At 40.1% G+C, this 13,245-nt stretch overlaps 1 protein-coding gene across 5 annotated transcripts in view; it reads right to left on the minus strand.

Moving 5' to 3' along the window:
- Positions 1-720: 720 nt before the first annotated feature.
- LOC146555078 (uncharacterized) overlaps positions 721-13,245 on the minus strand; it is a 93,123-nt gene continuing 80,598 nt past the window's right edge. For 2 of the 5 annotated variants that reach the window (XM_085253011.1, XM_085253008.1), the window contains 3 exons: positions 12,601-12,734; positions 6,077-6,164; positions 721-1,730 (listed from right to left, as the gene is read on the minus strand). The gene's annotated coding sequence lies outside the window, so the exon portion shown is untranslated. Of the gene's footprint in view, positions 1,731-6,076; positions 6,165-11,219; positions 11,287-12,600; positions 12,735-13,245 lie in introns of all 5 variants that reach the window. The other 3 variants (XM_085253012.1, XM_085253010.1, XM_085253009.1) reach the window with 2 other exon arrangements.

A 13,245-nucleotide genomic window follows, 5' to 3' on the forward strand; every position in this document is an offset into this window, starting at 1 on the left:
GTGTGTGTGTGTGTGTGTGTGTGTGTGTCAGTGCTCTTCAGATCACTGTGTTTACTGATTGGTCTGCCATCCATCACTATCAACTCCTCTCCGCCCCTTAAACAGAGGCATCAGTGATGGATCATCCTGATTTGTATCAATGGGCAAAACCTTATCAATAAGGTTAAACACACTAATGTGGGTCTAAAGAGAGAACAAATACGTGTGTATGTGTGTGTGTGTGTGTGTGTGTGTGTGTGTGTGTGTGTGTGTGTGTGTGTGTGGACCAGGCAGGACGATAGGTGGGGGTAGGAGTCATTTGTTCTGATGTAACAGAGTCAGTTTCATCACCCGAGGCATCGAGGATGAGCAGGAAAGAGAGAATGCACAGAAGGGAAAGGAAGTGACACGATGAGTCTAAAATGACTGTCTCTCTGTCTCTCTCACACACACACACACACACACACACACACACACACACACACACACACACACACACACACACACACACACACACACACACCCTGGGTGTCAGCTTCCATCAGCAGCATGTATGACTGTGACTTATAACCACAGCTATGCGATCATTTACACTCAGTGCAGGAGATAGCCAGAAGCTACTGTCCCTCTGTACTAGTGTGCAGTGATTTAGTGTCTGAATTCACAACACTTGCTTGGATGTATTAGTGTATATGTTTTTACACGCCATATACATATAAATGAAACACTAATACATTAGGAGTCTTTCACAATGTTTTTATTTTTGTTTTATCTTTTAAACAGTGGAGCGCAAGCTTCAAGAACAAGAAAGTACAATAAAAAAAGAAGAGTTTGTGATTAAACCCACATTTAAACCACATCAAAATCAGCTGCCCAGGTCTTATGATGAAGTAACTTATGACTGGCACGATCACACTGAACACATACTTGGTTTTTTTTCTTGTCATGTCTCAGTTAAACTCAAAATGCAAAGGTCACTGAATCTGGAGTTGCTTAGAGACCAGATCTGCTGTACCGGTTATCTTTAATCGAATCAAGTGTGAAGCTCAGATGGAAAACAATAATTTGCCATCATTACAAAATATTAAGCAAGACTAATTTTGTGCAGTTGTGGTTAAAAAGAAAAACAAACGATTTGAAATGAAACGGCACCAGCTAGCTGAAAATAGCCTCTAGATTTATTTTTAAAAATCTAATTCTGTGTCTAATATTTAATTCCACAATAATGAACAGACTGTTGGCACACAGACAAAAAAGGAAATGTCACAGTACACTAATGTACACTTTTGATGGTTATGGCACAAGCTCAAATACAAAAACAGATAGGACACAAATGCTGAGAGTCCAGAGACGTACAGTTTAATAAGTGTTATAGAACGTAATGTAAACATGAAAATGAAAAAAGGAAATAAGTGAATGCCGAACAGGAAATCTAGCGAGGCCCCCTCGAGAAACCACAGTGTGCCATCTGCATTATTTCCAAATTATTTGTCATCTAATTTTTTTCCCTCAGCACCTTCAGAGAGCTGTCCAGCTGAAGCCTTCTTTTCAGCTCAGGTCATTTCAGTTCAGCCTGATTCACTTTAATTCAGTTTTCTACACTGGGGAATGACTCACACTCCTGACAGAAGACTCCCATTTACTGTCTGCCTGCATGTGTGTGTCCGTGTGTGTTTGTGTGGGGTTTTTTGGGAAACGTCAGCATCTTCTCCATCTCTCGTACTCGCCTGATGTTACACCGTCAGCATCACCTACAAGGAGACAGAGAAACAGGATTGTGGCGTGTTGTCAGCAACAAATCGGACTGTGTAAAAATAATGCCTCGTTCTTCCTCGCTCTCTCTTGTCTAGCATCATCAGTGTGATGTAATATGAAGAAATCACAGCTCTGGAAATTCTGCTTTTGAGGAATTATGGAGATAAGCTTGTGTTTCTTACTGTTAAACAATAAAGATGACGTGTATTTGTAAAAAATAATAAAAACATTTTTCTCATACTTAATGAATTCAAATACTATTAGACTGTGGTGGAGGTGCAGCGGAGGGGTGAGGCGTCTTAGTCGAGTCAAGCCGCTGTTCTCGCTCTCACACACACAGACACACACATACACACACACACAAACACACACAAAATTCAATCATGTTTCTGCTGCTGCCTGGGGGAACTCACTGTGGAAACCTCACTATAGTGGAAAATCACCTTTTCCATGTTATTTTACACAGCAGCACCTACGCCACACACTCGCAGACACACACCTACACAGTCTGTCTGCATTTACACGAGGAACCCAAAAGATCTGATTTTTTTTTTAACTCTTTGTGGTGCTGATCTCACACCGTCATGCCTGTCTCAGCCAGAAGTCAGCGAGGAATGAGATTTTTATTCAGCCATGAAGAAAAAAAACGTGCCTCAGAGAGTTAATGTCATCCTGTGACAATACAGGGTTTGTTGCTGTAAGCGTGCTTAGCTAAGGTTGCATCAACCTGATACGTGACCTTATCTTGAGTGGCCATGTTGAATCGCGGAATCCTGAATATACTTATATACAGACACTTTTCTCTATAAAGTTATTTGGCAATGAATGAGGAATAAAGAGCAGGGGGCAGTTAATTTTGTAGACTATCCACAATATCAAAAAATCTGTCTTTTATTAATTACTGTGGTCAAACAATCAATACTTTTATTTTACATATAAATATATATTTATTGTTAGTAGTAGTGCTGGTAGTGCTGATGTTGACACTGACATGGGAACCTTATTTAGCTCAGAGAGTAGAAGAAGAACAACAGTACAGCAACCAAAATTCCATCTAAGGCCTGAGTTACACAGGTGTAGGGACCAGTCAGAGACACGCTGACAACAACCAGTTGTCAATGGGAAAAATGTGCAATTCCCGACCAGCTGGCGAGAGGTTGCTGGCTGCCTCTGGGTGAAACTGGCCACAAAGCCTTCTTGTGATCAATTTGGTTGCTAGCAGATTGCCACAGTTGCCCATGGTTTACATGGAAGATGCTAGCTTGTCTGCAAACACTTGCCAACTACTCTTTGAGCAGCAGTGATACTAAAAAATGCAACAGAATTTGGAAACGGAGAGCCTTCATAGTAAAAGTTGTGCCTTACTGCTGTAACCAGCACGATTTTACTTTGAACGCAAATGTTCTGCATTTCAAGTTTGTGGCACACTTGTCACACAGTAATTGGCGAATGCCTGTATACTTTGTAACTTCCTATACTGATTTTTCTCTCTATAACATTCTGACAGGGAATTTTAAACATTTTTGAATGGCATGATCCCTTCCTAGCAATTTGTGTGCACCCTCATGCTATGGATATCGCAGGGAGAGCGATCAAACTGAGGGCCAAGAGCAAGAACATGGTGCTTGTTGCATGGATTCTAGATGGTCTGTCAGAATTCGTCATGTTGATTGCTCATGGCGTCCAAAATATCCTCGGGCCACTAAGAAATATCCCTGTGCTCCTGTTGGATAGCCTGACAATGAAATGGCATCATGTGAGGGTCTAAGATACAGTATTTATATATAATTAAACTTCACCTGAGCAACATTTGTTCATAAGCCATTGACACACACATACACACACAGTTTGTGCTACAAGGAACCCTCTCATCAACCAACCACATTACAAGCAGATGGTGAATATTATATGTGAAGTAGAAACATAATAACACCTTACATGAAAGAACTTTACTACAGAGTTGCTTCTGACTTAAAGGATAAGTCCTGTCATGTTCTGTTCTGCCGTTGCTTTCAACAAATCCCATGTGTCAGTGTAATCCAGTAATCATTACGTGTTAGCTATAGCTTTTTTAGATGTCATAGTGGTCCATTATTGTCCATTAACGGTTAAACAAATATCACCGGATCTCAAAATTTCATAACAAAATTAAAGTGCCACAGACAAAGTAGAGCAACTGTTGAGAGTAGTAAATATTGTTTTCTGTGGTCACTTCCCAGGAGGAACAGAAATTATGGGTGTATCAGTAGTCGTATTTGTCCTGAAGCATGAAGAACACAATGTTAAGTTTGGTATGAAATGTCCTCAGAGCAGTACGCCCTGGGAACTAAACTGCCACGGATCTATTAATGGTCACATACTCGCACTCCCCAAATGCTCCACCCTGAAATTTTGGCAGTTCACCAGTAGCTGTCCATCAGGTATGGTGTGCTAGTAAGGTTAGCTTAAGTTTTTTTTCTGTAGCGCTAATTGCCCATTTTCATGTAGCACATAAGCTAAATAAGTTAACGATAAAGTCATTTTAGAGTCCATCGCCATTAGAAACTGAAGGGCTGCGCCGAACAAAACTGGGGTTTGTCAAGTTTTTCTAGAAACCTTTTTAAAAGAAGAGGTAGCTAAAAAAAAAAAAAAAAAAAAAAAAAAGCTAATGCTAAATTAGCAGCAAACCTTTCAGAGCTAATCTGCACCAGAAGTTTTGTCAGCTTGCAAAATGCTTGTCATAATGTCGTACTTGTAATCTCTTGTTAAATATTTTACCGTTGCTGACAAAATAAATTCACAGTAGTCTGCAGACAATGAAGTCTATTGTCTGTAGCAAGATGTAAAAAACAAAGGACAAAAGTGATCTGTACACTTCTTAAAAGAAAGTTTTCTATTTTGTCAAACAGCTCAGGCTTTTCTTATTGTCAAGATAAAGAATTTGAGTGTATTAACTGTTACAATAAGAGCAATTAGACATTTTAAGATCTTTTTAAACAATGGGGAAAGTGCCATTTTTGCTTTATTTTTTCCCTGCTTTGCTGAAAATATACTGAAACCTGAACCCAGCATAAAGTTTTTGTATATGTTACAACACCATATTGGTCATATTGGGGAAATTTACATAAAAATATAAATAAATATTTGTTAAATATTTGTTTTAGAGTACACATCCACTTTTAGAACTAAAGTTTAAAGTAAGGTTACACAATCTGAATTATGGCACTTTTGAATGTAATTAACTTTTATCTATTCTTTCCCATCGTTTATGTTGTTTTTCATGGTTTCTTCCTTTTGCTCTTTTTCAATCCCCTCATGCCAGATGGCTGCCCCTCTCTGAACCTGGCTCAGGGAAGAAGTTCCAGTTCAAAGGAACTTCTTCCTCCTCACTGTTGCCAAGTGCTTGCTCACAAAAGACCGTCTGAATGTTCTTGCTCTAAAATTGTGTTTGTAATATGAAGTAGTCTGTTGTAAACGACTGCTTTTGAAACATAAAAACTGTATAAAGTATCTGGGCACTACTGCTGCTTACATACTGTATTGAGGTCTTTGCTGGACAAATGTCATATGAAACTGGAAAACACCCGACTGCGAAGATGTGAACAAGCTTTGTGTGGGTGTCTGTCTGTCTGTATGGATCTGCAGTGCTCTGCCAATGCTACAGACATTTCAGAGCCCTGTGGCGTAATTCAGTGTGTCAGATACAAGAGGAAATAATGTGGTGAGCATCTCGTCGAATCGCTCCGGCTTAAACGGTCTCTCTCCAGAGTGTGTTTAGGAAATTAAAGGCCGGGGATTTTTTTCATAATTGTCTAGTTTATCATTTTATTACAGCTAGCTTTCCTCTGATGGGCTCCCTTTATGATTTATCAAATACAATTACTGCATGACTTATTTTAGGACCATTAATGTGTGCACGTGTGTGTGTGTGTGTGTGTGTGTGTGTGTGTGTGTGTGTGTGTGTGTGTGTCAGCTCTGGTGTATTTAAATAGCATTAAGTAATTGGAAAAACAGGTCGAGAAGCTGGAAAATCTAAATTGTCTTTGTGGATTTATACCCCCCATTCAAACACACACACACACACACACACACACACACACACACACACACACACACACACACACACACACTCTCCTTTTCCTTTTCTCTCTGTTGCTTCTGAGTAAATACCCAAAAAGCTTCTATTTTAAACGTAAAATAAGAGAAAATTGTGTTTTAACTGATAGAAGCTAATCTGAAATAGTTTCATTCTTGTGCTGTGACAATATTTCACAATATTTCTCAAGGAATGAGGAAAATTGGGATATAGAGAAACAGGGAAAGGAAAGAAACAGTCACAGAGAGAAAGAGGTTAATTCCATACCTTCGCCTTCCAGCTAATGAAGTGTAGGTGGCGTCCCGGTCACTTCAGCTAATTGAACAGTGGAGATTACAGCAGCCGTCGCTCCCCTCTGTGAAAAGAGGGCCGTGTTCATTAGTCGTTGCCATATAATATTCATTCTCTGTAGAAATATGTAGATAGTAATCTATGCAAAGAGCTGCTGGTATGATTATAAAGCTCTCAGCACGTTCTCTGGTAGCAATAACTCAAACAACCATGATTTAAAATACTGCATGTGTCTATGTTTAACTTTATTGCTTCGCACTGAATTTATGGGCCTTTATCAATTAGACGTATACTCAGAAGAATCTATTAATATTTATGTAGGGCAATGTATTAATTTTGACATTTAACAAACCAGTAAAAACAGTAAACCTAAAGTATATCAGTATCTGAGTGTTATTTGAATTATTTGAATGGCTTTAGAGAGCAATAACTCCTGCGCAGCTAGTAATAATGGTTGATAGTCTTGGTAACACTGTGACAGACTTCACTGAGGCATGTCAGTGCAACTCTAGGCTGCCCTAAGTAAAACAAAGTCTATGGACGGAGAGTCATTGAACCCCCTAGCTGGAATATGTGTCAATTTAAAATCCTCAAGAAAGCAAGACAAGATGGCAAAGCTAGTCATGAAAGGCTCAGTTTAATTCAGCTTTATTTATATAGAGACAAATCACAGCAGCAGTCACCTCAAGGCGCTTTGTATAGTAGGGTCAAAAGCCTACAATAATAAAGAAGACCCCAATAATCAGGCAGGTAAGGTAGCAAGAAACTCAGGAGCAGCCCTGAGTTTGAGATAACAGGTAGCACTATGCGGCGTCCTGTTGTATTCAAATTGATGGTGTATAAACTGGAGTTGTGGCCATCAGAGAGTTGTCCCGATTTTAAAACAGGCAGTCTTTAGTCACCAAAAACCTGAAACCAGTTGTCAATGGACTTGTCTCACATTATAATCTTGGCCTTTTTTTAATGCACTTCTTCAAAAGCCTTTCCACCACATTTGTAATAATAAAATGTTTATTTGTCATTACCAGCATTCTTCTATTTTCAGTCATTCTGGAATAGAAATTACGGCCATTGTCATCCAACCTATTCTGTGCATGAGAAAATTGATGCTGCTAATTACAAGGTATGTCTTTGTACCCATGTACAAAGATTAAGGGAATGTGTGTACAAAGCAATGTTACATAATTAAAAGCTGCAGCAATGACACTCGTGTAACCGTGAGGTTGATTAATGTCTCTGGTTTGTTGTGTTATGTTCACGAATTTCACGCTCATGTGACAGGTTGTTAGGCTTTGATTTTGTAGTGCGGTCCTGTGATAAACGAGCAACATGCTATAAGCTTTTCTTACATGTACAGTGAGTTGTGTGACTAAAACGACCGTCTCGGTCATTTGTTTCTACTGTCTGAAAAGGCCCACGTGAGTAAGCCTTCCTAAAATGACATACAGTGCTGTTTCACTCCAAAGGACCCAGAGAGTCCACATCAGGAAGCAGGTGGGCTTGTGGTTTCACAAACACACCCGGCTCCAGTCTCGCGGCTTTCTACCATTTTTGAGTTTCACTTTTACTCCCTTGGTAAAAGCAAGGAGGTCCTGTAGGTCCAGCAGCTGGGGCCTTACTGTGTGGAGCTCGCATGTTCTCCCCATGTCTGCATGGTTTCTCTCTGAAAACTCTGGTTTCCTCCCAATGATATATATGGGGTGAGGTTAACTGGTGATTCTAAACTGGCTATAGGTGTGAATATGAGTGTGAATGGGCTCCCGGCTCTAGACATTAGCCTAATGACAGACTGGTGATCTGTCCAGGGTGTACCCTGCCTATCACCCTATGGCAGTGGGGATAGACTCCAGCACCCCCAAAACACCCTGATGAGGGCAAACAGAAGAAAATGAATGGACTTTGACTCCCCAGTAACTTCTATTGTCATTCACCATTTGGTTAGGTTTAGCTAGCAGCACTTCTTGGTTAATGTAAGGAAAAGACTTTTGGTTTGAAGTGAACATACAATAAAATAAATACATAAATAAATTTATAAACACAACAAATTTACCATTTACAGAAACCTCCATTTAAAAAACCGCTAACGTACTATCAGAAATTTGCAAGGACATTTTCCATGTTTTTATGCATATTTTTTGCAGTGTAGGATTTAATAACATCAAGTATAAATGACAGCATGAGCCTTTTTCTGAGGGGAAATCTCTATTAATAATGGTGGAAAGTGTAATGAAAATTGCTACTAAAGCAGAATTACTGTTACATAACTGAAATGTTACTCAACTAAAAACACACTACCATTAAATAGAAAAAAATACTTTACATAAAAGCATAAAATAACCTTCAAAACATACTAGGGATGTTTAATGTCAGGTGTCCTGTGGGTGTAACAGTTTAGAAAATGGATGGATGATTGTTTAATAAATAAAGTTAACTGAAGTATATCGTTGAAGGGTTTGTGAATCAGTAATGGAGACAGTTGTGAATAAATGAATGAAAAAATAATAATCAAGAACGTCCAGTGAGAGCAGAGTTTATTATACTCACAGCCATTACTGTGAATTTATGACAAACACACCAATTACTCATCTTAACTAGTTTATGGAGTTATACAGACTGCAGGTGTGTCCATGTGTGTGCGGTGCATCCTCTGCGTGCGTGTATTGACAGACAGAGAGAAACAGGAGGCAGTGGGCACGACCTGCAGAGGTGGGAGTGAAAGTAGGCAGACAAAAGATTTTAGAGTTAAGCAGGAAAGTTTGGATGGTCTAACGTTATAGTTTTCTTCTAACTTTCTTCTGGGAAGGACAGAAGCAGGAATGTGTTGCAAGTTAGTAAAAGGCGAGAAAGAAGCACTAAAAGACTAGCACGGCCCACCTCACAGTCACAGTGAGTAATAAAATTACTCAAATATATGTTAGCGTGCAGTCTTAAAGGAATTATATTTAGGATCTAATAACACACAACTTTTGAACTTTTTTTGTCTTGGTGTTTTTTTGTCTGATAGCTTTAAAACTCAAATTGTGGCCCCTGCTCAGCATTTAAAGCAGTAAAATTGATTTTCTAGTGTAAATCATACTTTTGTAAGTTGTGTAAATTACAACTTGGAAAAAAAGCACAAGTACTGGCCAGAAATGATTTAATTGGAGTGGGGAAAATATTGAGGCATGCGCACTCTTTCTCTCTGTGAACTGCACTGATCAGCCTTCCCCACCCGTGCGTCAATATTTGCTAACTCACTATCGCAGGATTCATGTTTTTTAAGTCACCTGATGCCGAAGTCACTGAACAGAACTCAGCAAAAACTCGTCATGTCTTTATCAGGACAAAAACAAAACTCCTCTCTGCTTCTGTCACTTTTCTAACCCCACTGAACCCCCTCCTCCCTGCCTCTTGTTGCCTATCCAGCACAGTGGGACCATGTCTCTCTCTCTCTCTTCTCCCCTCTCTCTCTCTCTACCTCTCTCGCCCCCTCCCTCGGGGCAGAAGTAGACCACGCCTTGAGGCCCTGCTCCCATTGTGTTTTCTCTGCTACTTCTGTTTGGGGCCTTTGTGTGCCGCTAATCAGCCGTGGGGCCATGCTCAGCCTCGAGTGTGTGTCTGCGAGTGTGCGTGCGTGTGTGTGTGTGTGTGTCCCTTGCCCTCATTACGTAGCCACACTGGGAGGCCAGCATGGGAAGTTTCTGCTGCCCTCCATCACCCCCTCCACCACCACCACCTCACCCCCCCTCTAGCTGTCCATCACTCACTTCCTCCCCCTATCCTCATCTCACCAACCCTTGGACCGGCCACAATTTTAAAATAAAACTGCACCTGCTTCAGTGGCTACATCAGAAAGCGATGCAGCAGTGGAGCAGAAAAACAACAGCGCTTTGTTCTAAAGTCCTCACAGTCACAGATATTTGCTGCGATGATTAGCGTCATTATTTTCGGAGCTGGAATGAAGCGATTTTGCGACAGGAACGGATTCTCTGTGCAAATCACAAAGTCTTTTCAACTGAATTTAGCGACAACAAAAGCGGGACTCCTCCACCCTAACACAAGGCTGAAAAAGTAAAAGTTTAAAGTGAAACTTCCCACTGCTTTTCAGGTCTTTTTTTCCTTCTTTTTTCAAACACGAGCACTTACAATACAGTAGGCAGGATGTTGTATGCTTATTTTATCTGCTGACGAAGTTAAAAAATATCTAACGCAGATCTTGTAAGAGAATCTTTTTTTTTAAACCAGGCTATGGTTGTTATGCTTTAACAGTTTAACTATCATGACTTGTTTAATAGCTGGTGAACATTCTGTGAACACATATTGCCGTAATGTCACTGTCATCTGGGGATACAGTCATCTATACTGTCAAACTCCTGGCTGTATGATTTCAGCGGGATTTATTAAGTAACGTATTGTAATAGTAAAGAAAAAAACCTGGGGGTTGGAATAGTGTGCAGACCAATAATTAGTCATTTTATTTGTGAATGATTTAAGGCGTCCTCTTCAGAGATTGAGCTTTTCTTCACAACATCAACAACAACACTTTCTTTTGTCTCACGTTCACGTGTTTAGCATGAGTCAACTGATGATGACTACTTCTCTCTTTTAAAAAGACAAAACTGAATTTCCAATTGTTCTTTGTGACAATCAGTTTGTTTGTTTCTTTTTTTTTTTTGTCTTTCTTTTCATAATTTATGTCTTTGTGTGTATCACTTGCCTCGAGACAAATTTTCTCTTTTGGACATTGAGTTAAGTTAAGAGGAAAATGTTGCCCTCGCTGACAAGTAGCCTACTGGGTTCAGTATCAGTGCAAAGTCCAAGAAAACAATCTCAGTTTACACAGCCCTGTTTGTTTGGCGGGTTGTCTTTACAGAGATTAATGAAAGTTCAGTGCAGTAACGCAAAGTAAAGAAAAACTGAAGAGTTATTTTTTTAGATTATCTTTCACTTTCAGTGTTACTTATACACATCAGTAAGCTGGACTGAGTGAACTGTCCGCTGCCCTTTAGTGCTCCTCCCCTGTCACCTGCTGGATGCCTCTCTACCCTCATGTTCCCCCCCCCCCCACTGCTCCACCGCTTCACCTCCTTCCCATCTACTTTCTCCCTCCTTCAAGTCTTCACTGTTCATGAAATCTCACCTGTTCACATGGAGTGTGTCTCTCTGTCTTGATGCCCGATGAAGCTTAAGCCGCTGGACCTCTTTGCCTTGAGGACAAGCATAGCCTGCTCATTGCTCATGTATACACATACACCCACACACACACCCACACACACACACACACACACACACACACACACACACACACACACACACAGTCTCTGTCTCTGTTCAGTCAAGAGCTACACGGCTGTCTTAAATTTCATTGTGGGACAGAGAATATCCTCCCTATATATGTCACTCTCTCTTCCTTTAGCTCATTTCTTGCTTCACCTGACTTATCACACACCCCTGGCCCGTCCTCAGTCCTCCTCTGCTGTCCGACAATTTAGCTCTAGGTCATCAGCATCGTCTACTTACTGACCTAAATTCATGTTACGCCACATAATTAGGCTGTGTGCTTGTTTCCGTTCCCACTTTCAAAGACAGGTCTAAAGAGCTTGAGAAGCGTCTTGAGAGGGGAGACTTCTTTCCTGTGTCCAATGGCACTCAACAAGTTCTCCAACTAAATGGAGCATAGGAGCATACTGGCAACAGGAAACAGGCAACAATAAACTGTTAGAATTTTTGTTAGGTTAGAGGAAAAACCCTTGTTTAAATCATCGTTAGATGTCCAAGATTTTGAGTGTTACTGTGTTTCCTTCCCACTGTTGCCAAGTGAACAAATTCCAGTTCCTGGGTATGGGGCCGTCTGATTTTTGAGGTTTTCGCTCTATTATTATATAGTCTGTAAATTTTCCATGAAATTTTGGTACATCACAACATCATTGAATCTGGACAAATAAAATGTACTTGACATGTATATGAAAGTATGTTTATACCAAACATACTTTCATTGTTGATTAATTATTGGAATTTAAAAAAAAATTTGATTTTCTATATTCCAGTTGCATTTAACTCAGAACTATTGGTTCATGTCTTTGAGGCTGATGAAACCCTCCATCCACCTTAACCTCCTCCGCAGTGGTTCTGAAACCACAGTAGACTTCCTTTGCAGCCGAAGAGCCTTTTGAGAGAAGCACTGAATACTCATCTAATTCAAGTGAAGCAAATGAAACATTTTTTGAGTATAGACACAAAAATACACGTCTTTGACATACCGCCTGGAGCTGAACCGCAGTATATTACTAGGTTCGGACACAACCCACATTTTGTGAACACAGATTAATATATAAATAAAGTAACATTTCCCACAAGAGTCCAAAAAAAAGTGCCTCAGTCGGGGGACAAAACTGACATTTTCACCTTGTGCCATAATTTTTTCAGAAAGCTAATCTCAGAGCTAAAGGTGCTTACTGTTACCTCACTGACATTGCACATGTTTCAACAGAGAATCAACAGCATGAAAGTCTTGTTCTCACCTAGAAAAATTTCGATTTGTTTCTTTGCTGGTTCAAAGCAGCAATCTCAGCTCAAGAGGACACACAGAGGAAATGTTGTGAGACCCCCAACACCACGGGTGGCTCTGCAGGAACAGCGGACCAACAACTTAGCTCTAAAGAGAAACACGGGCAATGTTTAGTACAGGAAAATAAGTGCTCTTCCATAAACACCGCAGAAGCCAAAACATTGAGATTAACAAAAATTGCAGAGCAGCAATAATTTACATTCCTCAAAACAAAAAACAAGTTCAGGCCAATCTTTTTTTTGTGGATTGCTTTAACATGACGATCTGTCATGTAAACCCAGGACAGAGTAAAGGGAAACCAGAATCATAAAATAACAACACGCCTCATAAACTACCGCTATAAAGGTTTAACTAAAGCCTTAAAATAGCAATTACATCAACTGAGTTTCGTTTACAGAAAAAAAATCAGTGAGTGTATTAATATGTGTGTGTGTGTGTGTGTGTGTGTGTGTGTGTGTGTGTGTGGGAAGGGGGGGGGGGGGTGAGAGAGTAAAGAGTAAGAGCAAGAAAAAGATGGTAATTAGTTGTGACTCAAGGTTTCCCTGACCATAATCCTCTGAACAATCTACACTCATACAGGTGTTCACTAAATCCAATT

This window comes from Mchenga conophoros, linkage group LG17 (genome assembly GCF_057382185.1).
Source record: "Mchenga conophoros isolate Kocher_MC1m ecotype Shallow Benthic linkage group LG17, M_conophoros_male_GT1.1, whole genome shotgun sequence".
Lineage (NCBI taxonomy): Eukaryota > Metazoa > Chordata > Actinopteri > Cichliformes > Cichlidae > Mchenga > Mchenga conophoros.